Genomic DNA, 27884 nt, shown 5'->3' with positions numbered 1-27884 from the left:
TATGTCACCGCAACATCACGTAGCCGTATTGATAGATTATATATTTCTGAAAATCTTTATACTTCCGTGACAAAAGTAGAAACCATTCCTACGTACTTTTCAGACCATTCAAGTGTCTTAGATTGCATAAATGTAACAAGACAGCCAGTCCACCGATTCAAGAATCATTTGAATTTGAACACTTCCTTGTTAGTAAATCATGATTTAGAAGACCTGATTAAAGAAGCATGGGCAATATGCCTGCGTGCTCGTAGTACATATGCCACTGTTATCGACTAGTGGTTTAAAATGGGGAAGCCTCAGTTGAGGAAGGTTCTTATTCAATACAGTGTCCAGAGCGCAAGAGAAATGAAATGCACTATAGAATATTACTATTCCGGTTGGAGAGCTCTATATGATCATGTCTCAGCAGGTTCCTCACTTCGGATGGCAGACATCAAAAAAGTCAAAGGCAAGTTACTTGATATGAAGAGAAGTCAAATGGAAGGATTGAAAATAAAATCGAAGGCAGATTCAGTGTCAGAAGATGAAACTACTTCCCTGTATTTATTAGTGAAGCATACGAAAAACAGGAGAAGGACTCTTATTGATGAAAATCGAACAAAACACGGTACAATTCTCAGTACCCAGCAGGGTATGATTGACGAGATTTATCGCAATTATTGCGAGCTATATTCTGTACAGCAAAGTAGTAATGCTTGCCTGGAAGAATCCATTGACATCCTAGCCCCACAGCTGACAGAAGATGGCAACGAAAATATTCTCGAGGTTGTAAGTGAAGAGGACGTGTAAGCGACTCTGCGCCTCACCTCTAAAAAATCCCCAGGACCGGATGGTCTGCCAGAAGAGTTTTACATCCAGTTACTGGCCAATAGTAGGTGCGAAAATCACGGACATTCTAATTGAGGTTATTCAGAGTAAAATTATTCCGGCTGAATCTAAGGAGAGTATAATTGTTCTGTTGCCAAAAAATAATGGAACAAAGATTTAAATAATTATCTTCCAACTTTAATGCTGAATTATGATTATAATTTAATAGCTACAATAGTAAACAAGAAAATTTCAAGCCTTACAGATAAAGTTATTAGTCAAAATCAATATCAGTCGAGGATTCATACAAAAGTTCCTTAAGGGGCGATAACTGGAAGCAATGCAGAACCATTTTTCAAAATCTAGCAGAATTCAGGGATATCATTGCAATAACTTCTGCAACAAACATTAAATGTGCTTTACTTTTGTACATTTTTATAAAGTGTTCGATGTAGTAGATCATGAATATCTTCTACAGACATTGAAGAAAATAGGTTTCAACGATAGGGTCATACGGTCGATTAAGGACGTAGAAACTAGAATACATGCTAAAATAGCGGTGAATTGTCAACAGTCCAGGCCGATGCAAATACAACGAGGTGCTCTTCAAGGAAGTCCTCTGTCCATGTCGCTCTTCGCCATTTCGCTGGAACCTCTCCTCCGACATGTCCATGCTAGATTAAAAGGCTTAACATTATCAGGACATAAGACAGTTATAAGATCCTATGATGACGATACAGGGGTCATAATAAGAAATAGTGACGAGGTAAACACGCTAGCAACAATGACTGATTCGTACTGTAGAGCATCTGGGGCCAATGCAAACAAAAAAATAAAAAACTTAAGATGTTAAATCTCAGAGGTTTTAATAATATCAACGTGGAGTGGACAAAATTAGTCCGACAACATAACACACTTGGTATAGCCCCGACAGGATGCCTCATGAAAATGACGACTTTAAATTAGAAAGTTGCAGCAGATGAAGTGCAACGAGCCATTATACAGAATTTAACTCGATATGTAAACCAAGTTCAATGAACACAGTATATCAACTCATGCATCCTTGCAAAAGCTTACTATGCAGCCCAGCTGTTTCCAACACCGAGAATGATAGAGAGGAGAATGATGACCAAAATCACCAATTTTTTGTGGGGAGGTGAAGTGTTTATAGTACCTGCTAAAGTAACCACTTTAGATGCTGAAAACGGTGGACTAGGATTAACTGATATAACGGATAAAGCGTCTGCACATTTATCAAAAGGCAAGTTCATTTAATAAGAGACTCGCGAGAAAGCATAACCAGCCAAATTTTCGAGATGATTAAACCGCGAAGCCTGCTTCCTCCGATTGACGTGCAGAATATCAACACTAGTTTAAAGCATGTTAGGATTTTCTATGTCGAATTTAGTTATGTAAGTGTCGAACTCAGGCAGTCACGACACTTAACATCAAGAGCCATAATGCGAGAACGAAAGAAAAGCGAAGGAAGGAACAAAATAGAATGACAGTTTCCAAACATTGAGTGGGCTGAGATTTGGAAAACATTAGTTCTAATGTGCTCAGTCTAATACAAAAATGCCATGGTATAAGACAGCTAACAACTTAGTTAGCACCAATGCAAGACTGTACGCAATCGGACTCTGTGAAACAAATTTATGTCAACAATTCCATCTAGCTGACACAATAATTCATAGATTTGCAGTGGTTACATGAATAGTTGGAAGTGGATCCGGGAGCAAACAGCTCTGATTACAAGGACATCCCCTGTGTATATATCGCTGTTATTGATACACAGGCCCGAAGCACGGTATTTCCCACAGGCTGTGTACTGGTTGCTGGGAAATTTTGTTAATTACGTCCTTAACAAATTAGGAACTGAGAGCAGCATAGAGTTCCAGGTACTCATGCTGTGTGAATTCCACAAAATTTGAAGGTATTCGAATCACAAGAACAAGTTCGGTAATATGTTAAAAATTATGTTTGAAAGTATGGGCATTGGTTAATATAAAAAGGAAGACTGTGCTGACAGTGATGTATTGTAGTTACCTTAAGGATATTATTTAAAAGTTTACTGTATAATTTTGGCTTGTGCTTTTTCTGCTTCAGAGAGTATTTTTTGAAATTCTGTAAGCTAATGTACAGAATTTACGTGACAGTCAGATTGTGTGTCTAATAGTGTCAAAACACAATACATTACAGCTGCATTATTTGTTTATATTAGAAATCTGGAAACTGACACTTTCTATGGAAATGTCCTTATCGACTGGTTAAAACTACAAGATCGTATCTGATATAATGTAATATTCAGTGGCTGGCACATTGTTCTGTTCATTTTTGCACTGTGATGTGTAAGTCAGTTTTACAGTGAAAGACTTATTATACAGGTCTGATCACTTCATATACTTAACATTCAATTAATATCCAGAAAGTGTAGTTGGAAAGCCCAGACTGCTTTATAATATCTCCTTTCCGCCATTCTCAAGTATTTAAGAAATTGTCTAATATGGTTATAAAACTGTTTTTATGTGCGATGGGTATAAATCTTCCATATTCTGTATTTGGTGACTTCTATACATTTGCGTGAAATATTCATAGCTAGTCTGACTAAGCTGAGAAAGTTAAAGATTAGTTTCTGCCCTTAACCTGTCTCTCACACAGATGATTTCCTTGTGTAATATATTAAAAATAATCTCACCAACTCGCTGATGGCCTTCATAAAGAGCTATTTATGCTTCTGTAACGATTGGAGCACATGAAATTCAAAGTGCAGATTTCATTTCTTCATGTTGAAGTTTGAATGTCGTTAGAAAAAAAAATCTTAATCTTTAACTTAATTCTTTCTGGTAATTTAATGAGTAACACAATCTTCTGTTGTATTTCTTTAACATCAGCATAATTCCAATTATCAAACTGATTTTGTTTAAATCATTTCATGTATATCATGCATACATGGTTAGTATATGTACCTTGTATGTATTTGGAATGTGTAACATTTTTCTTAATAATTTTTTTATTTAAAAAAAACTGGTTCTGGGCGCTTCAGTCCGGAACCATGCTGCTGCTATGATCGCAGGATCGAATACGGCCTCTGGCATGGATGTGTGTGGTGTCCTTAGGTTAGTTAGGTTTAAGTAGTTCTAAGTCAAGGGGACTTATCACCTTAGATGTTAAGTCCCATAGAGCTTAGAGCTATTTCTCTGAACCGCTTCCCTCAGGGGAAGAGGGGTAAGTGGGGCGTGGCCACCGTGGGTAACATGACGACAGAGGTGAAATGTTTTATTGTTTGTATTCCACTAGTCACAACTCGCTGGCCTGTGCGACCCGTACCGATCAGCTGTTATCGTATAATTTTGACACGGAAGTAATATGGATTCGCGAATCCATTTTAGAGAGACAATCATTTTGAAATGCGGTACACATTTGTTGCAAGGCATTTGTAATACAGCACAATGAGTACAAGGTAAACGACATTCAAAACACTTGATAAACGTTTGTGATTCTGACTCGTACTTAAGTCTAATATTGCATGTAAGTAAAATTAATGTTATCAGTCGATCACCTGTTCACACACAGCAACACTTCGTCAGACGATGAATAACTTTTGGGTTGCTGATGAAAGCAGCAATCAACAGAGAACAGTGACACGAGGTGTCTCGAATGATGCCGACTTCTAATGGAGCCGGTGGCCATCTTATCGCAGCCTTACTGTAGTTAGTCCATCGTGGGATCAGAACGCAGTAATTTATGCAGGTTATCCATTAATAAAAAGACTGGTATACACATGGCCTGAAGTTCCGTCCCACAATGTCAGTATTGGCTCTTGAGCGTAAAAGTTTGACGACTGCTGCCTTAAAGGCTGATACCTGTGTGCCAGTCACTATGTCCTTTGACGGTCACAGCAGTAAACTTAGATTACATCTTGGCTTTATAGTACCTTCCCCATCATCATTCAAACCACCAGTGTCTATACATAGACAAGAAGTTGGGTGAAACTGTTTTATAACCGCAGTGAGGTGATGAATACGATTACTCTCTAGAAAACGAAGAGACAAGAACAGTAGTTTTGGAGTAATTTTTAGTTCGAATGGTGACTGATGTGTTGTAGCATCTCATTTCACTAAATTCAAATGATCAGGTATTATTTTGTATTATGTTCGTGACAAACCAAATTCTAAGCTACAGACAAGTATGCAAAATAGTTTCTTCTTATTTCACTAGTGTTGTTGTTGTCTTCAGTCCAAAGAATGGTTTGGTGCAGCTCTCCATGCTACTCTATCTGGTGCAACCCTTTTCATTTCCGAATAACTACTGCATCCTACATGTGCCCCCCAGTGCTAAACTGGTGACCCTTGAAGCCTCAGAATGTGTCCCACCAACGGATGCCTTCTTTTGGTCAGGTTGTACCACAAATTTCTCTTCTCCCCAATTCTATTTTGCACCTCCTCATTAGTTGCGTGATCTTCCCATCTAATCTTCAACATTCCTCTCAAGCGCCATTTCTCTTCTTGTCTAAACTGATTATTGTCCTTGTTTCACTTCCATGCATAGCTACACTCCATAAAATACTTTCGGAGAATACTTGCTGATACTTAAATCTATACTTGATATTACCAAATTTCTCTTCTTCACAAACGCTTTGCATGCCATTGCCGGTCTCCATTTTATATCCTCCCTCCTTCGTCCATCATCAGTTATTTTGCTTCCCAAATAGCAAAACTCATCTACTACTTTAAGTGTCTCATTTCCTAATCTAATTTCCTCAGCATTACCTGATGTAAGTCGGCTACATTCCATTATCCCCCTTTTGCTTTTGTTGATGTTCATCTTATACCCTCCTTTCAAGACACTGTCCATTCCATTCAACAGCTCTTCCAAGTCCTTTGCTATCTCTGACAAAATTGCAGTGTCATCGGGAAACCTCAAAGTTTTTATTTCTTCTCTCTGAGCTTAATTCCTACTCCAAATTGTTCTTTTGTTTCCTTTACTGCTTGCTCAATATACAGATTGAACAACATCGGAGATAGGCTACAACCCTGTCTAACGCCCTTCTCGACCGCTGCTGGCCTATCGTGCCCCTCAACTCTTATAACTGCCATCTGGTTTGTATACAAATTGTAAATAGCCGTTTGCTCTCTCTATTTTATCTCTGTCACTTTTAGAATTTAAAAGAGAGTATTCCAGTCACCATTTTCAAAAGCTTTCTGTGAGTTTGCAAATACTATAAACGTAGGTTTGCCTCTCCTTAACCTATCTTCAATGAGAAGCCGTAGGGTCAGTATTGAGTCTCGTGTTCCTACATTCCTCTTCAATCGAATCTGATCTTCCCCGAGGTTGGCTTCTACGAGTTTTTCCATTCTTCTGTAAAGGATTCGTGCTAGTAAATTGCAACCATGAGTTATTAAACTGAAAGTTCTGTAGTTTTCACACCTGTCAGCACCTGCTTTATTTGGAACTGGGATTTTAACATTCGTCTTGAAGTCTGAGAGTATTTCGCCTGTGTCATACATCTTGCTCAGGAGATAAGAGTTTTGTCATGCATGGCTTTCCCAAAGCTATCAGCAGCTCTAACGGAATGTTATTTTACTTATTTTATTTTACCTACACATATTTTAAGAGTGACTGGAATTTATGAAAGTAAATCATTTTCGATTTATTCAAAAAATAGACTTACAGCTCTTTTCTTACGAATGTTTAATGATTAAACATGACAGATGCTTTTAGTTACATTATGACTTTCTAACGTTCCATGAAAATTCGGATACGAAAACAGTTATCACAAATGGAATAAAACAGACTTACTTCTCATAAAAAAAGCTTTTATCTTTTGTTGACATTGTCATAGGTTATTTACTTATTGTGTGTTTTCTGAGGCAACAATAACGTTTCCCTTTACCTCCTTTGCTGAGACTGAAGTTCTTTTATACTGATACGAAGGTTTCGTTTTCATTGTGTTGTATCAGAAATTCGCCCTATTCCATACACTGCATGTACATTTCAATTCGATTGAAAGTCTATAGTAAACTACAGTCGTTTAACACACCTATTGAATTCTTCCACCATATCTGCTTATTGACCTTTTCAAATGTTCCGCACAACGATCGACAAGTGTACGCAGTATCTGGGGTCTTGAAAAAACAAATGAAAATATACGGTAAAGTATTTCTGGATATCTAGGCAAAAAAGAATTTCTTATTCTAAGAAGTGAGTCTAAGCACATGTTTCTGCTATTTTGACTCACAGAAAGATGCATAATTGTTTAGTGAATGTAGCTTTGACTAAAAGAACCAAAATATATTCGCACACGTGCAAGAGAGGCTGACGAGCGTTCGTGAAAAAAATGCGGCGACAAGGTCTCTCAACTGTAAAAAAAGGTGTTTCCCGAAGAGGTCTTTCACGTAATCAGCGGTTGTTAAGAACGCTACAACAAGAACAAGTCGCGTAATAATAACTGAAGGAGACTAAGGACATCTCTAGGTTAGGAAAAAATCAAATGTACTTTAGCGACGACTGCAGTCTTAACATTATTCACGCAGTATGCATTTCGGCTTATGCCCGTACTATATTAACTCCGGGTTTAGCCTTTCCAATAATGCCTCACACACGATACACTTTGTTCTCAGTGCATATCCTTTACTCGATTTCTTAGCTGGTATACTGGAACTGAACACACAGCGGTCGAATTTTCATAGTTTTTGGACAGCTGTAAAGCAGACATTGTCGAATCAGATGTGAAGTAACTGTAAGTACCAGGCTACCTCTAACAGTTAACTGGCGAAACTGCTTTTAGTATTTGAGAAATAAATTCCTGATGTTATTTACAAATTTCAAAAAGAAGATTTTTTTTTTCGCCATCAGGCTTCTCACTGGTTTGATGCGGCCCGCCATGAATTCCTCTCCTGTGCTAACCTCTTCATCTCAGAGTAGCACTTGCAACCTACGTCCTCAGTTATTTGCAGGATGTATTAGAATCTCTGTCTTCCTCTACAGTTTTTGCCCTCTACGGCTCCCTCTAGTACCGTGGAAGTTATTCGCTCATGTCTTAACAGATGCCCTATCATCCTGTCCCTTCTCCTTACCAGTGTTTTCCACCTATTCCTTTCCTCTCCGATTCTGCGCAGAACCAACTCATTCCTGACCTTATCAGTCCACTTAATTTTCAACATTCATCTCTAGCACCACATCTCAAATGCATCGATTCTCTTCTGTTCCGGTTTTCCCATAGGCCATGTTTTACTACCATATACTCCTGTACTCCAGACGTACGTTCTCAGAAAATTATTAATCAAATTAAGGCCGATATTTGATGTTAGTATATTATTCGTGGCCAGGAATGCCCTTTTTGCCAATAGTAGTCTACTTTTGATGTCCTCCTTGCTCTGTCCGTCATTGGTTATTTTACTGCCTTGGTAGCGGAATTCCTTAACTTCATCTACTTCGTGACCATCAATCCTGTTTTTAAGTTTCTCGCTGTTCTCATTTCTACTAAATCTCATTACCTTCGTCTTTCTTCGATTTACTACCAGTCCATACTCTGTACTCATTAGACTGTTCATTCCGTTCAACAAACCATGTAAATCTTCTTCACTTTCACTCAAGATAGCAATGACATTAGAGAATCATATCATTGATATCCTGTCACCTTCAATTTTAATTCCACCCGTGAACGTTTCTTTTATTTATATCATTGCTTCCCCTATGAACAGATTGAACAGTAGGGGCGAAAGGGTTAATCCTTGTCTTACACCATTTTTCATACGAGCACTTCGTTCTTGGTCGTCCACTCTTATTATTCCCTCATGGCTGTTGTACATATTGTATATGGCCCGTATCTCCCTGCAGTTTATCCCACTTTTTTTCAGAATTTCGAACATCTTGCACCATTTCACTTTGTCGAAAGCGTTTTCCAGGTCTACAGATCCTATGAACGTTGCTGATTCCTCCGTCTATAGGGGCAGTTTCCCACCCCTAGGACAGAAGAGTGCCCCGAATATCTGTTCGCTCCTCCGTCCTCTTTGACAAGGCCTTTGCCAGAATGGTGGTGACTTCTTATGCCGAAAGTCTTCGGCCACCAATGCTGATTATTATTAATCAAAATTTAAGCTGCGGCGGGATTCGAATCCGGGACCATAGACAGAAGAGGATACCCCTAGACGAGGTTTATGGAATAGTATATTGATGTCTTCTTTTCAACATGAAAAGAAGTTCGAAAAATAACAGTATTTAAGTTTTTTGCTTCTACTAAGAAGAACCGGTTTTTATAACGGACGTATTATCTCCCTATTTCCGTTGCACTCTTAATGTTACCACCCTTGCTTTTAATGTCACCGAAGGTTGTTTGGACTTTTTTTTACTTTCCTGTATGCTGAGTCCGTCCTTCCGACAACCATTTCTTTTTCGATGTCTTCACATTTTTCCTGCGGCCATTTCGTCCTAGTTTCCCTGCATTTTCTATTTATTTCGTTCCTCAGCCACTTGTAATTCTGTATTCCTATTTTCCCGGAACATTTTTGTACTTTCTTCTTTCTTCTGTTACCCACAGTTTCTTCGCAGTTACCTTCTTTCTACCTGCGTATTCCTTCCCAACTGCTGTGATGGCCCTCTTTGGAGATGTCCATTCCACTCCAGCTGTACTGCCTTCTGACCTATTCCTTATTGCTGTATCTATAGCCTTAGAGAACTTCAACAGTATCCCGTTATTCCTTAGTAATTCCGTATTCCACTTCTTTGCGTATTGACTACATCTGACTAATGTCTTAAACTTCAGCCTACTCTTCATCACTACTGTATTCTGATCTTTGTGTATGTCTGCTCCGTGGTACACCTTACAATCCAGTATCTGATTTCCTAATCTTTGTCTGACCGTGGTGTACTCTAACTGCAATCTTCCCTTTCCACCAGGCCTTTTCCTCTTGTGATTACTAGCTATTACTAGCAGAAACTTGTTACAGAACTGAATTAGTCTTTTTCCTCTCTCATCCTTTGTCCCAAGCGTATATTCTCCTGTAACCTTTTCTTATTCCCCTGCAACTGCATCACAGTCTCCCATGACTATTAGATTTCTATCCCCCTTTACATACTCCATTTCCCTTTCTCCCTCCTCATGCACTGTCTCTATCTCTTTATCTCCAGCTTGTGACGTCGGCATGTACACCTGAACTATCGTTGTCTGTGTTGGTTTGCTGTCGATTCTGATAAAAACAACCCTGTCACTCAACTGTTCACAGTAATACTCTCTCTGCCCTACCTTCCTATTCATAACGAATCCTACTCACGTTATAACATTTTCTGCTGCTGTTGATATTACCCTATACTCATCTGACCAGATATCCTTGACTTCTTTCCACTTCACGTCACTGCCCCCTACTACATGTAGAGGAGGAGGAGGAGGAGGAGGAGGAGGAGGAGGAGATTAGTGTTTAACGTCCCGTCGACAACGAGGTCATTAAAGACGGAGCGCAAGCTCGGGTGAGGGAAGGACGGGGAACGAAATCGGCCGTGCCCTTTCAAAGGAACCATCCTGGCATTTGCCTGAAGTGATTTAGGGAAATCATGGAAAACCTAACTCAGGATGGCCGGAGACGGGATTGAACCGTCGTCTTCCCGAATGCGAGTCCAGTGTATTACATCTAGATTGAGCCTTAGCATTTACCTTCAAAATGGTTCAAATGGCTCTGAGCACTATTGGACTTAACTTCAGAGGTCATCAGTCCCCTAGAACTTAGAACTACTTAAACCTAACTAACCTAAGGACATCACACACATCCATCCCCGAGGCAGGATTCGAACCTGCGACCGTAGCAGTCGCACGGTTCCAGACAGTAGCGCCTAGAGTCGCTCAGCCACCCCGGCCGGCTACATATACCTTTGCAGATGTCCTAGTTTCCCTACCATGTTCAAGCTTCTGACATTCAACGCCCCGACTCATAGAACGTTATCCTTTCGTTGATTATTAAATCCATTTCTCATGGTAACCTCCCGCTTGGCAGTCCCCTTACGGAGATCCGAATGGGGGACTATTCCGAAATCTCTTGTCAATCGAGAGATCATCATGACACTTCCTCGGTTACAGGCCTCATGTCCAGTGGATACACGTTACGTGTCTTTAATGCAGTGGTTTACATTTCCTTCTGCATCCTCATGCCGTTGATCATTGCTGATTCTTCCGCCTATAGGGGCAGTGTCCCACCCCTAGGACAGACGAGTGCCCTGAATATCTGTCGGCTCGTCCGTCCTCTTTGCCTGTTTATATTCGTAAACGAGTGTCTGTCAGGGTTGGGAGGGGGGTGGGAGTTTGAGAGGATGAATCTTATGATTATGAAAAAATATCAGTCACTTTTCATATAACCAACGTAATTCTTAGACATGATACTCGATAGTCAAACATAACCTACCCTGATAATATTTCATCCTGCTAAAGACTAAATACTCGCAGCACACGAATTTTGGGATTCAAACAATATTGCTTCATAAATCCCACCGTTTCACTGTGTAAAACAGCAGCACCTCTTTACGTATGTTTGCTGATTCACGTTCGCTTGTTACAAGTCCACGTTAGCTTGTAAATAAATTTGTAATTTTGTCAGTGAGTTGATTTCTGCTTGTGTCTATAACTGCACGTTAATTTTTTTTGCTTTTTTTTTTTTTCGTGCCCCACTGTCGAGTTTAGAATGAGTCTCAGGATAAGGAGATTCATACACACTATTCGCATGTGCAGATTTCATGAAAATTTCCACAGTAGTGCGACTTCCACAGCTCCAATATTAAAAATACTTGGTCCGACACCCTCTACCTTTCAAATATCAGCTGAATTTTCACGCCTTCGAAAATCTTTCACAATTATTTGTACGTCTTGTTCTTCGACTTGCTTTACAATCTCCTGATCACCATATGTAATGATCTATTCTCTCACTGAAACGTCTTCTTTTCTACGTTTCCCGTATCTTGATTCCGAGTTTGAAGCTGTTTATCCCTTGCATTCAATTATAGTACTGTGTCACACTTAAACAAACACATCCCGATTTTGACATAATCACACATCGAATCCCACTGAAACGTTCATTGTCATTCCCTGCTTGACAACAATATATTTCTGTCGCCAATATATCTACATATTTTTCTCAGTTTAATGGAATCTTAAGAATTCCTTTCCAGTTCAGAGCTGTGCTGGTCCACACTAATCTTCTTTCCTCACCAACTGTTAAGTTCAGAGTTCTGCCAGAACCATTCAAACAGTCTCACGCTTGGAATCATAGCTGTCCTCTTTAATCAACCCTCCAAGTGTTCCACCGTCCATTCTGTGACTCTACACTCCTTAAACCCAGTGTAGCTTGCAGTAAGGTAAAGCACTCACTGTTGTGACTGACAACTCGCAATTTTTCACAAACACAACTTTTATTTATGTAAGTTCACAAGGTTGATGACTGAACGACAAATGAACGGCGACAATAATTATGTCATTAAAAGTCACCCAATAGAGGCAAACAAAAGTTCACTTCTAATTTTCCACAAAGGTTCGTGGTAACACACACTCGCACTAGTAACAGGCCAGTTCAGAGACGAAGACGTAATTTTTAACGGTCGAACTACACGAGGTCGGCATTCGGAGTGAACTGAAATTCGGGGCTGGTTCTAGCCCCTAAACAGATGTCTGCGGCCAGTCAGGTTTTGGCGTAGTGATACTTCCTGCAGGCCATGGCTCGAGCTCCCCTTCAGGAAGTAGTGCTCGGAATGTCTGTTTCCATAATCTTCTATGTAAATAGCCGGTTTTTACCATGGTGCTTTTGGTACGCCTTGGACATAGACAACCTCGTCCTCTGCGGTGTAATATGGGTTGCCGGCCCTCAGGGGCTACGTTGGCTTCGGTATAACATTTACTACTGTCGTCGTCTACAACAGAGTAATTATTGCAACAGACCTGTCGTATTTCGTTAACAATTTAATATATGTGTCAAGTGTATGTTCTCCCGATTTTGGTGTTCTGTAACTCAACCACTAAAAACAGAACCCTCATAGGATCGCTTTGTAGTCTGTCTGTCTGTGTGTCTATCCGACTGTTACGACCCTATTTTCTCATCAATGGGTATAGGTATCAATTTGAAATTTATGAAACATGTTTAGGTCTATGTTATATTGGTAGCGTAAAAATTTAAGCTTCAAGTGAAATCAATCAAAAGATATGGCCACTTATGTTACTTATTTCGATACAAAACACTCTCAAAGCCTGTAGGATACTTCCTTTTGACCCACAGCTGGGCCGACCTCTGTGTGCCAAACTTCACACGTGCCATGTGTTTGGCCCGCGCAAGGGCCAATGCGCGGGTTGTCTCGGTTTTGCTCGGTGCTTCTCTGAAGTACCAGGAACAGCTCGATGTTTCATTGAGCATTGCGGTGACCCATTTGTCGGTCGGCGCAACTGTCTGAGTTCAGCAGACTCGGGCTGTCAGCCCTGTTTAACCTTCGGTATTTGTTCATTGTATGAAGGACGTTGACAGTTCTAGGGTAACTGTTTGCACAAAAAGAGACAGTCTAGCGACCTATCGTCGCAGCCCTTTAAAATGAAAGGGAAAGACAGAACAGAGGAAACAGACTTCTCTGTTCGCATAACAACAGGTACTGCATATCTGCTATGCTTCCTAGTCTCTATAATGAGGTTGCAAGAGTGCTACAATACTTCGTTCGACATATTTGTGTGAAAAACCCTTTCCCGCTTATCGTAGATCGCGATCACGAGGCTACTTGAGTGTGAAACCATGTGGAACTGTGAGTCCGTCCGTACGCCGATAGTTGTGCCAGATATAAATTATATTATGTATTCAGAGTACCAATAGTAATGAAATAATATTGAAAATTTGTTTTATTTGTGACCTATACTGTTGAGAAATGCGAAATGTAGAACAACGTCGCATGCAGCGCTACTGCACTGCCATTTAAATAAGACACTTTCGCGGTTTTCCCCTCTTCCCTCTCGTTGCGATCGGACAGCGTGGCGTGGGGCTAAGGAAAATGTGCAGCTAGAGTGAGCGTTTCGGTACTCGTGCATGGGCAAGGCCCGTGAGACGAACGTTTGGTCACTCATGACCTATAGCCACGAAATTTGACAAGAAGCGTAAGGTTTCACAGCACATGTAAACCCAAAAATCTGAAATTTGTTAATTTTTAATTATATCACGTACAAAAATACTTTGTTGCCACTTGTTGTCCGTGTGTCTGCATGTCTTTCCGTGTCTTTTCTTAGCATCTGGTAGCAGTATCAAGTTGCGGTTTAGGTACTGCGATCTAAAGTCCCTTGACGTAAAATTGTCAAGGTTCTACGTCAGCGCAATTAAAAGATATCACTAATCCATGTTACATATTTTGATACTGGAAAACTCACTCATCAAAACCTATAGGATACTTCCCTTTGACCTAGAATCGTAAAATTTGGCAGGAAGCAAAGACTAAATCCGAAAACTGTTAATTTTTATTTATATCACACTACTTTGACTGTTCGGTCAGTTCTGGGTAGAATAGTTCAACGAAACGCACACAGCACTGATGTAATATTCTCCAATATTTATTATTTGTTTCACGAACCAGTTTTCGGCTGTTACGCCATCATCAGGTACAAATAAAAGTATGTGGTACAGTAAAATGTTGTTGGATCAATGATTTTAAACTAGTCAGTTAACAGAGTATCTCCACTTCCAGAAGTGAAAATGCTAATCTTAGAATTAGAACTAAACAAGAGGGATTATTTCAGTGCAAATGCAATTTAAGATTATTTAACTAAGATAAAACGTGTGAAACATTAACTAATGAACTACAGACAAATTACAACAGTTGTACAGAGAAGAAAAAATTGGACAGTAATGTTCGGTGACGTAGTTCTATGATGTGGCTGAATAAAATAATCTTGTCTTTAATAGGTTCTAAATTACAAACATATAAGTTATAATACTGATATTAAGCAGGTGAGTGAAGCCGTTGTGATTGTATGAAGTAAAAGTTTTTAACACAACGAGAAAAATTATACTGACTAAATTAAAGGAAAATGGGGCATGCGAGTGATAGTGGTAATTTACAACGTGGCCAGGATGGGATTATGAGTAGTATCTGCAGTTAGTAGAAGTGGCGAGTAAGGGAACTGTGACAGGTCATTCAGTGCTAAGTTTGGGCTGATGTACACATATTTATTAATTCCCATTATTTCACAATGATTCACCTTTTTTCCCCTTTTTTTGTTAGGACTCCATTTTCTCACGAACGGATAGTGGTATAAATTAGCGATGTATGTCCAGTATTAGTCTATACAGTCTCTTGGCTGTCTATAAAATTTATGTTTCTAAGATAATGTAGTCAAAATATGTGGCCATATACGTCACGTATTTTGAAGCTAGCAAACGGACTCATCAGAACTATCTACATATATGCCGTGTCTGGGGGGCTAGCAGCAGACCGCATGCTTGAAGTTGTGGGATTCAATGCCCGCATCTCGTGGTCGTGCGGTAGCGTTCTCGCTTCCCACGCCCGGGTTCCCGGGTTCGATTCCCGGCGGGGTCAGGGATTTTCTCTGCCTCGTGATGGCTGGGTGTTGTGTGATGTCCTTAGGTTAGTTAAGTTTAAGTAGTTCTAAGTTCTAGGGGACTGATGACCATAGATGTTAAGTCCCATAGGGATTTTCTCTGCCTCGTGATGGCTGGGTGTTGTGTGATGTCCTTAGGTTAGTTAGGTTTAAGTAGTTCTAAGTTCTAGGGGACTGATGACCATAGATGTTAAGTCCCATAGTGCTCAGAGCCATTTTTTTTTTTGTGGGATTCAATCTCGATGTGGCCAAGGATTTTCCAATATTCCTCTTAAAAGTGCCTTCACCTATCAACGATGTGATGAGTTGTCAGAAACAATGCCTGGTTCAGATGTCACTTTAAACTGGAAGTTCCATTTCCCATGCAGAAGAAACATGGCAAGTTAGCGACACGCAAGTCACTGAAGTGGCGTCAATAAAAAGACTTGCACGAGGTCATTAAGCCACACAAAATTATTAGTATTATCTATATTCAAAACGAAGTTTGTACGGAACTGTCAGAAAGCAATTCCTATTCGTACTTGTCCGGTTTGTATTTATTTACAACATTAGTGTTTTACAAATAATTTATGTGAGGAGAGAGAAAACTTTTTAAACGTTGACAACCTACCCCCAGTCCCAGCGGAAGGGATAAGCACTAGCTAAGGCAGCGTCAAAATCGGGAGAAACATTAAAAATATTTCCGTCAGCCAATTCCGAATTAAATCTTTCTGATTTCCCTAGATAATTTGGTTCGTTCCGTGAGAACACCACCGGTATCTGTCCCCACCATCATTCAGTGTAGAAGTAGGTCCGAATTACTTTCCAGTTCTCTTGGTAAGTGTTCCCCAGGTAGTCATTTCTCACCCACTCCTGTACATGTAAGTTTCTTCTGGAGTGTTCATCAGAACCAAGACGTATTTTTATTCATCTTATATCATTCATAGGAAGTTTACAACTTTCTGTATTGATCTTGTAGGTTTCATACCTTCTGCACAAACCACATCATTTGAAGAATTGGCAAAAGATAAGCTGCCAGCTAAAGTGGACCTGTGAGGGCAGGTCGGAGAAGCGTCTACACACCTCATCTCGAAGACTTGTTGAAACTTATTCACATTACATTTTCGAAACTTTCATTCTTCTCTGCCAGCAGGTATTTCGAAACATTGTGTATAATGCAACCGAATGAATTTGCATATCACAACTGGAACCAGAACCGGTCTGGTGCAGACAAAAAATTAAATCTGTGCACCATTTGCAGAGAGCAAGCTATGGCTTAGAGCCTAGTACGATAGCTTGCCAACTGCTTCAGGCACAGCATACGTCTCACAACACAATGTTTTCACATCCTGTTTCGGATCCAGACAAACCTTTTGTGTCAAGGGCGGTTTGCCGCTATGGCCGAGTGGTTCTACTTGCTTCAGACCGAAACCACGTGGCTGCTACGGTCGCAGGTTCGAATCTTGCCTCGGGCATGGATGTGTGTGTTGTCATTAGATTAGTTAGGTTTAAGTAGTTCTAAGTCTATGGGTTTGATAACCTCAGATGCTAAGTCCCATAGTGCTCAGAGTCATTTGAACCATCAAGGGCGGTTTGGGTTATCAAAATTCATCTATAAATACGTACACATTAGAGGTGTCCGTGGTGTTCTCATCGACCGAGAGTGCCAAATATGAAATACCTGAAAAATGTCATATTACGGCCAAAAGGAACCAATGACGGGAGCGGCAGTTACAAACGTGGCGCCGGAGCTGCTATGAGCTGCCCAACTCGCCTTCCGCACACGCGTCGTTTCGGCCCTCTCTGACTGGTCCCAACAGCCGTAATCGTAAGTATATAAGCGGGAAATAGTGCCAGTCCCGAATTGCCGATGACACCTCCTTCCTCGCCCTTTATCCTACACTTCAACGGTCCCAACGTACACTTCAAACCCGCCTCGATCAGTTCACTGCCTGGTGCAACCAGTAGCTCCTTCGCATCAACCTTCCCGAGACCAAGGCAATCATCACAGGTCTTACCACGCATTCCTTCTGGCTCTAAAATTTTTACCTAACCATTTACGGTCGTCGTATCCTTCTCAGTCCTACACTGAAATGCCTTGGCCTCTCCCTTGACCGTCACCTCACCAGGACTCCCCATGTCCTTACAATCCAATGCAAAGCCCACAATAGACTCCACCTCCTGAAACTCCTGTCCAGCCAGACATGGGAACTGCATCCTTCCACCTTCCTTCACACCTACAAATCCTTGATCTGCCCCATCCTTTGTTATACCAGCGTCGCTAGGATTCCCGCATCTCCCAGATACTATAAATCCCTTCAAATCCAAGAAAGCCATGCACTCTGCCTCATCTTCTGTATCTGTCTTCTGTCCCCCATGCAAATCGTCTACAACCTCATCCCCATCCCCCAATCTTATTATTTCCCTAGAACACATCCATATCCTGTATATTTTGTGCCGACTCAATCCCCCCACCCCCTGGGGTCTCCACTCCTCTCCACCCCCAGCCCATTGCCGCACCTTTACCATTGTGTCCGGCCCTCTCTCCATTTCCACCCCCACAAACCTCCTTTCCCAACGAAACTACCACTGCCTACCCCTCCTCGACGATGAACTTCACCCTGATCTCTACCCCTCGTACCAACTCTAACCCCACCTTCCAACCCCTATTCCTCAGGGCTCCCTGTCCACTCCTCTACCCTTCCCCTGCGCGATTTTCCTCACTCCCACAGCCCCTCCCTTTCCTGTGCCCCCTCCTGGGTCTCTGTGGTGTGTTGTCATCAGCTGAACGAGGTAACACTGTAACAATATAATGTGTGTTTCAGTGCTGCCTGGGTCGTATACACTGAAGCGCCGAAGAAACTATTATAAGCATGCGTATTCAAATGCAGAGATATGTAGATAGGCAGAATAAGATGCTGGTGTTGTCAACGCCTGTATAAGACACGAAGTTTCTGGCGCAGTTCTTAGATCATTTACTGCTGCTACAATGGCAGGTTATCATGATACAAGTGAGTTTCAACATGGTGTTATAGTCGACGCTCGAGCGATGGGTCACAGCGTCTCCGAGGTAGCGATGAAGCGGAGCTTTTCCCTATGACTATTTCACTAGCGTACTGTGAATATAAAGAATCCGACAAAAAATCGAATCTCCGACAGCGCTGAGGCCGGAAAACGATCCTGCAAGAACTGGGTCAACGACTACTGAAGAGAATCGTTCAACGAGACAGAAGTACAACCCTTCCGCAAATTGCTGCAGATTCAAATGCTGGGCCATCAACAAGTGTCAACGTGCGAAGCGTTCAAAGAAACATCATCGATATGGGCTTCGGAGCCGAAGGTCCACCCGCGTGTCCTTTATGACTGCAAGACATAAAGCTTCACATCTCGCCTCAGTCCCGTCAGCACCGACATCGGACTGTTGATTCCTGAAAACATGTTGCCTAATCTAACGAGTCTCGTTTTAAATTGTATTTAGCCGATGGATGTGTACGGGTATGCAAAAAACCTCATGAATCCATGGAACCAGCATGTCCGCAGGGGACTGTTCAAGCTAGTGGAGGCTCTGTAATAGTGTGAGGCTTGTGCAGGTGGAGTTATATGGGACCCATAATACGTCTAGATACGACTCTGACAAGTGATACGTACATCAGCATCCTGTATGATCACCTGCATCCATTCATATCCATTGTGTATTCTGACGGACTTGTGCATTTCCAGCAGGACAATGCGAAGCCCTCACGTCCAGAATTGCTAAAGAGTTGCTTCAGAAACACTCTTCCGAGTTTAAACACTTTCACTGGCCACAAAACTCACCAGACATGAACATTATTGAGCATATCTGGGATGCCTTGCATCGTGCTGTTCAGAAGAGATCACCACTCCCTCGAACTCTTACCGACTTATGGACTGCCCAGCAGGATTCATGGTATCAGTTCCCTCCTGCACTAATTCAGACATTAGACATGCCACGCCGTATTGTGGCACTTATGCGTGCTCGCGGGGCCCTACACAATATTAGGCAGGTGTATAGTATATTTTGCTCTTCAGTGTAATAATTGGTCTACAAATGAAGTAAATGCTGATGCAGTGTTGTTCAGTACACTGTCCTCAGACACCAACAGAAGTACCTGCATACGTACCCGTTACATCCTGATTCTGAATGCTCTCACGCAATTGTGGAATTTCTGTTTAAATGCCTATTTACAATTGCGTATTGTCATTTAATCTCCAGATTTGTTAAGTTAGTAGTTTATACAAGGTTTTCTACTGTGGATTCTTGAGTACACTAACACCGGCTGAATCAGCGTATTTTATTTATTTATTTTTTTTTCAAGGGCTCTTACTGAGCATATTGGTGAAATTTAGAGACCAGCTTACCCTAGATGTAGGAACAGCAGGCAAAGGATTATTTCGTGGTCATTGCTCCGTTTATAGCTTCATTCACCACTAATAATCGGTCAGGACTACTATATCCACTTCTAAAGAGAAATTTTTCTTTTGTTTTATTATAATCCATTGTCAGTCGTCAGTTGAAAATTTATTTTTATTTCTCTTTATCTGTTTCAACAAATTAATTTTTCCTCGTCAGGAATCTACAACATTAGATTTATTATATATCTTCAGAACTTGACTATACATTTATGTAAATTATAAGAAATGTGTTACACTTACTTAGAAGTGCCTTAGATGATTTCAATATCCTCTTCATGGAACCATAATTCCGTGATATGTCCAAGAACATACATATTGTATGTGATTATTGTGAACACAGACTGAGATATTGACAATTTACAGTAACTTAATTACATCTATGTATATGTCAAGCTGTTGTGGCAGCAGCAACGAACATATCTAATACCATACAAAATTTATAACTAAGGGATATAAAGAAGAAATACGTAACACATTTGAAACACATGGCACATAGTTCTAATATATAGTTTACAAGAGGATAAAATTAAGGTTGACATTTACAGTAAACCCACCACAACCGATAACATTATTCATAGCACTTCTTGTCATCTCCGTAACTACAAAAAGGCGTTCTTTCACGCTATGATCGACCGTGGATCATTCACAGGACCTTCGGACATTTTATTCTACTCTTAAATTCCAGTGCACCAATGAGAGTAGATAATACAACAAGCGCAAACATAATACACATGCATTAGCATCCCGTCAAATACATACAAGTAACACAGTCATCCATTTCATTAGCTTATTTAGATTACCTATGCTGCGTAAATGATACCACAAACCAAATCGAGTTGTAGAAAAACAAAAATAAAACATTTTCTCGCCATCGAGAAGCCTGCAATGTACTCCCACAGTTTTAATTTCATAGAAATAGTAAAACACCAGTTTAGAGTTTGTAAATTTCGTTATCTTTCAGGTATTCAAGCCCGCAGTTACTCTACTAACTCGTGAACTGAATGCTTTTAGAGAAAGCAAACTTAAATAAGGCTGTTACATATACTAGTGAGAAATTAGAAGCCAATACAAGATACAACTGACGATATGTACTTCAAATGCTTTAACTGTGACATCAGGTTTTTCTTATGGTGAGTTTGCTCCAAATTTCGACATCACACAACTCTAAGTGTGCTACTTTTAACTAACAAATGAGACAAACACGAAATTTAGTAGTTATTTTATGAGTGTCTGTCAAGTAAGAATAGGAGCGATGAATGTTGAAATATGTATTATTTGTTCTTCAGTAGAGTCACTGTACTCGTCATGTTGATCTCAACTCTACGTACGAGAAGGATGCCACGAATCGAAAAACATTGTTTTAACTGAATACGTGGTTTTAGCTATATTTAATTATCGTAATTTTGTTCAAAATGGTTCAAATGGGTCTGAGCACTATTGGACTCAACTTATGAGCTCATCTGTTCCCTAGAACTTAGAACTACTTAAACCTAACTAACCTAAGGACACCACACACATCCATGCCCGAGGCAGGATTCGAACCTGCGACCGGTGGTCTCGCCGTTCCAAACTGTAGCGCCTAGTACCGCAGGGCCACTCTGGCCGGCCGTAATTTTGTCACAGGTGGCCTTGATGTACTTCTGTCATAGTCTATGGCGGACCACCTAACAGTCGTCAACACTGCGACTGTTTGCGAAGGGCGTAACTTGCAGTTCTTACAGAGTAATTGAGAGTAAGTCTTTGGAATACAGGATGGATAAAGTGTACCATAACATTATTCTATTGAAAGAGGATTGCTGCATACCCCTTAAATCTGAGTGAACAGTGGATTATACACACTCTCCTAACAACTGTTCGAAAATGGATATGATGAGACGCAACATGCTATGCATAGTGCAACAAGGGAGGATAATAGTACACCCGAAGTAGAATTATCTGCATGCCTCATGTATGGACAGTGCGCCTAAAGCTACACACTAAGGTCATAGTTCTATAAATATTGAGAATGTAGACCATGCTGTTTGTAATAGAACTATCGGTGAAAATCAGCCACTTGCTTATTTTCTAGACATAAATTCACGTCATTTCATTAACTACACGATTTTCCAATCCAACACGCTCATCACTCTTAAACATTCCAAATTATACGAACGCTAGAGCAGGGGAGGGCGCAGAAGTTTTTATAGTAGAATATGCGCTTTACTTATGTAACACTGGCACAGAGATAATTTTGCTATGGATAGCACCTATTTTTGCTAATGTCGTACATGCTTCTAAATGTCTGCTTTTCTCCTGTAGCTAATCCTACATTGCTATTTTGCATTTTCTGTCAATCTCTGTATTCGACGTATGTATGTTGTTTCGAGTGCTTTTTTGCTGCATTATTCTGTATCCTAGTTTAGTCAATTAAATTAAATATTTCTCATCCAAGGATTTCTACTAGGCTTTGTCTTTTTGCCTAGTTGTTGCTTTGATACCTTCATCATACTATCTCCTCTTCTACCGTTTTCTTTATCTCTGCTACTGTCAGTATGTTGCTAATGCTCCCTTTTCACCACTGAATATCGTTTATCTCTTTCCATTTATTTCGCTAGTGTCTTCACTTCTTACCGTTTTATAATTTGTTCAGTTTTAACCTGCAGTTCATAACCAATAAATATTGTCAGAGTCTACATCTGCTCATGAAAGTATATTTCAGTACGAAAACATGTTTCAAAATCTCTGTCGTACTATTACCTTTTGGTGCCTCCAGGTCTGTCATAAGGAAATAATCGTCATTAGTTAATTTTAAAGCACATGTGAAAGAGGATTAAGTTACTTTTTGCACCATATTCTATCACGCGGTTTCCCATTTCATACCTTCTCCCAGTCCTTGTTCATCCAAAATTATTCCTTCTCTTCCTTTTCTTATTATCGAACGTCAGACATAAATTTTCTATTCCTTTTTATTACTTGGATGATTAATTTTAAATTTTCATGGTGCATTAACGAGTACTGAAAATTTCGTACGTAAATATTTATAGCTTCTTCCTGCTATTAGGAGCCGAGTGAGAGACGTCTTTATATTCTTTACGTACTAGGACATTCGCTCACGAGGGAGTTTTCTGGAATATAGTTAAATTTCTGAAAATGGAGGAAATCTATCCCAACAGCTTTTCCGTTCAAAGGCCTTCTCTTTGTTTTTGTCTGCGCATGGATATGTTACGGTGTTTTAGCGGGCTATATAAACTGCGTCCAGCAACATAAAAGCGTTGTAGTGTTTTCCTGAGGTCAATTCAGCAGCACGGTCGAGAATATTTTGCTGCCGCCAGGATAATTAAGTTGTGATACGAAAATAGCGTGGCTCATGGAGGGGTAACGTCTTCCTCAAACACCGACGTACACAGCCACCTTCATTCTTGAGTGGTAATGATAGGTGTTTTAGCATAGGCATGGCGTTATGGTGCAGATATATTATTTCAAGTGTCATTCCGTACCATCGACTAACAAGATTGAATTTTTCTTTGTATAAATTACGAAAAAGACTAACCCTGTTATAGTGCCGCGTTAAATTATGAAGATTCCTACTCCCTGCAAGGCGCAGATGTCCAGGGAGAAACCTCACATCAAGTAACTGCTCTCTCTCTCTCTCTCTCTCTCTCTCTCTCTCTGTGCCCCCTCTCTCCTTCATTGAAAAATTTTTAGCTTCTGGCCAAGTTACTGTCAAAGATCACCTAAATATTCCCGACTAGATGAAATTACTGTCCACTTGAGGTTTCATAATTGGGAAAACCAAAACTTTCCGTCTCGATCGCAATGTATTTTTGTTAACATACAGCGGTCATTGATGTCTTATGCAGTATCATCGAATGTAAAATGCTTCTTTAGAAATAGGACAACAATGTGTCCGCAGCATCGGAACGAGCATACTGGAGTCAGTTTCTTAAGTTTCACATCCCATGATGGATCAATGTTAAAATGTGTGTGTGTGTGTGTGTGTGTGTGTGTGTGTGTGTATGTGTGTATGTGTGTGTGTGTGTCATATCTGAACCATATCCCATGTATCATTTCCCCACCGTTGGTTTCTGGTTTGGATAATTGCAGGCTTTTAATGTGATTATTTTGTACGTGTTCGACTTCTGATTGTAACATTTGTAAATTATATATGAAAATTGTTCGATTGCTGTCCATCACTTTGTCGTAATACGTGGTGAAATATTATGTAATCTTACTTTATTACTACAACATTACAGCAGATACATATTATAAATGATCCACTGGCGTAAAGGAATGACACCCTTCTATGATCCAAGACGATACTGGTGTTTGTCCTTTACATTATTAGAAGCCTGAGTTATGTGGCCCTATTAGTAGCTCAAGTCACAGATCACTTAAAAATACCGAAAGTAAAGATCTAAGGGGTGGAGCCATCGTCAAACGCCTTGTGGACAAGGAGATCACTAGCAACTAGGCACAAGACGTACGTAGAAGAAAATTAGAACTGGTTTAAAGTAAATAATGCACCAAAACAGCGCAAACCTGGTAGGACAAAGAAGGATTTAGAATCCTTCTCCTCCGGAAAGAGACCAGTTTCTCAATTGATGGGTCGCCTTGCTCTAATGATCAAGCATGAAACATGGCAGTCGTCTACATTATCACAACCATTGGGTTCACTACTGATTTGCAAGATTAACAGCTGCCTGTGAGAGCTTTCTGGGAATGTGTAGAAATTACAGTCTCAGCATGTATGCGCACAAACAGAACAGCCCTGCTAGCTCACCAAAGGAATCGTATACAAACTACAGAATACGAATGCAGTTTTTTTTCCGGATTGTCGATTCTGCAGAGCACTTTTTTTTATTGTGGCAGCAGCTATATAGCCGGCTCTCATCCTACAGGTATTCAAACATAAGTTGCATTAAGAACAGACAGGTGAGAAAGGATGATGCTGACAAGGCGGAGTTGACTTGTAGTATGACTCCTTACTGGTGATATGTTGCTGAAAAAGACGTTGATGTAGCTCCATCCTTGACGACCAACTCCAGGTATTTGGTACATAGGAAGAGATGATGCTGGAGAATAGACATCTACTGGTAAGGAGAAAAGGCTGTAAAGTGCAATTTGTGATGGTTGTGGTGATGGGACGGTTACAGTTATTCGGTAGGGATGGGTGCGTACGCAGTACGGTTGAAATTATAGGACACGCGTGAGTGGGGGATATTAGACAACGATGTCTGGTAGGGAAACTACGAAATAGTTTTGAGACTCTACAGAACTTCGGCAGATGGAAATGGTCCATTCTCGAGGCGCATTTTGTCTTAGAGTTTTAATATATCTTCCGCGGTGACACCAGCGAACTGTCAAGAAAAAGTTGTCATTCAGAAATATATCGCAGAATAGCGTAGCGTACGTTCTGGCCAGGAAAGAATAGCGACCTCTTGCAGATATTTTGATGCTGTGCAGTAACGTCTAACTTCACAACGACTGTGCTGCTATCTGTACGCAGTTGGAGTAAATGCAGACGTAACTCTTTCCAGCAGATGGCGATGGCGTCCTTCGTAAGGTGCTGGCCGGTTGTGTGCGGTCGGTACATTGGAGAACCGGTTCTCCCCGCCAGCTGGCCTCTTGACATCATACGAAGGCGAACTTCAGTGTCGACCCTGAGTCCGTGTTGAGTCAGCGGTGTAAGAGCGCAGGCCTAGATGGATGTAAACAAAGCCAAGTGCTCAGAGAGAAACTTCAGCATTCAAAATTTTGTCAGATCGACTCTTACTAAAATTGAATGTGGATCTCTTGGAGCTGAGCCGGCCGGAGTGGCCGAGCGGTTCTAGGCGCTACAGTCTGGAACCGCGCGACCGCAGGTTCGAATCCTGCCTCGGTCATAGATGTGTGTGCTGTCCGTAAGTTAGTTAAGTATAAGTAGTTCTAGGGGACTAATGACCTCAGAAATTAAGTCCCATAGTGCTCAGAGCCAATTTTTTTCTCTAGGAGCTGATGATTACCTCTTATGCATGGACACAACGGAAACGTCTAAGGACTGTACAATTCTGAAATGGCTGTTTCAAAGAACGGGCTGTGTCCGCGATATTAAAGCGATGTTCACACATGTGTGTAAATTCCCAAGGTACCAAACTGCTTAGGTCATCGGTCCCTAGACTTACACACTACTTAAACTAACCTATGCTAAGAACAACACACACACCCATGCCCGAGGGTGGACTCGAACCTCCGACGGGAGGGGCCGCGCAGTCCGTGACATGACGCCTCAAACCGCGATTAAAGCGATCTTTTATGAATTAAATATTATTGTTACAAGATTGTCTTGCTTTTTGAATGCTATGAATGAGTCATATGAGAATATAATCAGTAATTCGACCAGGTAATAATTTTTTGTTTGTGGACTTTAGCAAAACGATGGCCGCTTTATAATATCTTCAGAAACGTGCAAACAATGCTCCATTTTTAGACTCGCTATTTGTCTAACAGAGATGATTACCGATTTTGTTATAGGAAAGCTTTTGGAATTCTTCTTCACTTGACCGTTTGTTAGAATATTGCTATGGTCCAATATGTTCTCAGTACGCAAGCTGTGCAATTTACTGAAGTTATACGATACGTGACGTTGGTAACATGAATGACAGTATTTAATTTTAATAAATACCGCAATCAGACACGGTCGACAAACAGTTGTTTCGGGCTTTCACCCATCTGCAGTTAGCGTAATACAGTTTGAGTCTTCAGTCAGTACATTGTTTCGACAGCGACAGTAGATTTGATGGTGCAACATACACGAGCAAAATATAGATTTTGCATAGGTTCTATAATTCACGTGTTGTGTATTTATGATGTAGTACTGTTTGGGTGCACTTACTTTCTACTCTCCTTGTTGTTATTCTGATTTTCGAAATACATCCCAAATATGCAACTCGCGAAGTGTTGAAGGTAAAGAAAATTATTTTGCACATTACAGTTGCGGCTTCCAGTTTTCTATCGATGTTGTAACTACGTACTGGTTAAAGACTCAAATATGTATTAAGCTAACTGAAGATGGATGAAAGCCCGAATGCGTATTAGCTTAAATAAGAATACTCAACGAAGCGTCTGGTGGCTGTATTTATTAAAACAAACTGATCCACAGCGACGGAGCTCAACAGCCAATAAAATGGAAATATTATGAGATCTTGGCAGCATGAATAAATAGTAAACTATAGCTCAATTATACAGCGATCTAACTTTAGTGCCAAGTTTAATTTTTTGTCTGTGTTAAAGGTCTTCATTAAGGAATCAATGTGAACGTCAATAGTTGCAAGTTTTTACATTATTTCCGTTCATAGTAAGAATGTCGTGTAATGAAAAGTAAAAGATAACGGGTAATGATTTCTTCGTTTTTTCATAATTATTTTCCTTCACAGAACTTAGCCTCTAGTTCCACACCGGACAAACAAGTGATGAATCAGTGTACCAGTTAATAAATACCGTTCGATTAGATTTCAATAGTAGAGTGATTGGCAAAAATGATCTACATGCAGTCAAGTTTCCCTCGTTGATAGCGAGTGCATTTCTATTAATCACAGCCAACACTTAGTAGAAGACGCTTATACCATATATTGAGCAGAGTGCTCAATACATCATGCCTTAGAATTTAGCCAGGGAACAGTGTGTAAACGGATTAGGTAACCAAAGTGATTGCAACACATGTACGATCTATATCAGTTCCTTTACATTTTGCTTGAAGAAAAGTCGCAATACATTCATTGAACATATAAGTTCACGTAGACGGATTATGATGAAAACTGAATTGAAGAATACATCAACTTGTAATTTTTGAGGTACGTCACGTTCCAGTAATAGTCAAGTGATTTGTCAGATGAAGTCTCAGCTTGGGCGGCTGTTATAGAGTTGCTCAATAGTACAAAAATGTTTTACAGTTGCTAGACTTCTTAAGCTTACGGGAAAATGCGAAGGGAGCTCAGTAAGTAATGTAACAATTTTTTTTATCGGGTTAGTTTTATTCAGGATTCCAATACACTACATCATTCCCCATTCTTCTGGTTAAAAAACCTTATTTTTCCACATAAGCTCCGTTCAATACGAAGGCCTTGCGCCACGTTACTGAGAGCTA

The sequence above is a fragment of the Schistocerca piceifrons genome, chromosome 4, assembly GCF_021461385.2.
Source record: "Schistocerca piceifrons isolate TAMUIC-IGC-003096 chromosome 4, iqSchPice1.1, whole genome shotgun sequence".
Lineage (NCBI taxonomy): Eukaryota > Metazoa > Arthropoda > Insecta > Orthoptera > Acrididae > Schistocerca > Schistocerca piceifrons.
This window is presented reverse-complemented; position numbering follows the sequence as displayed.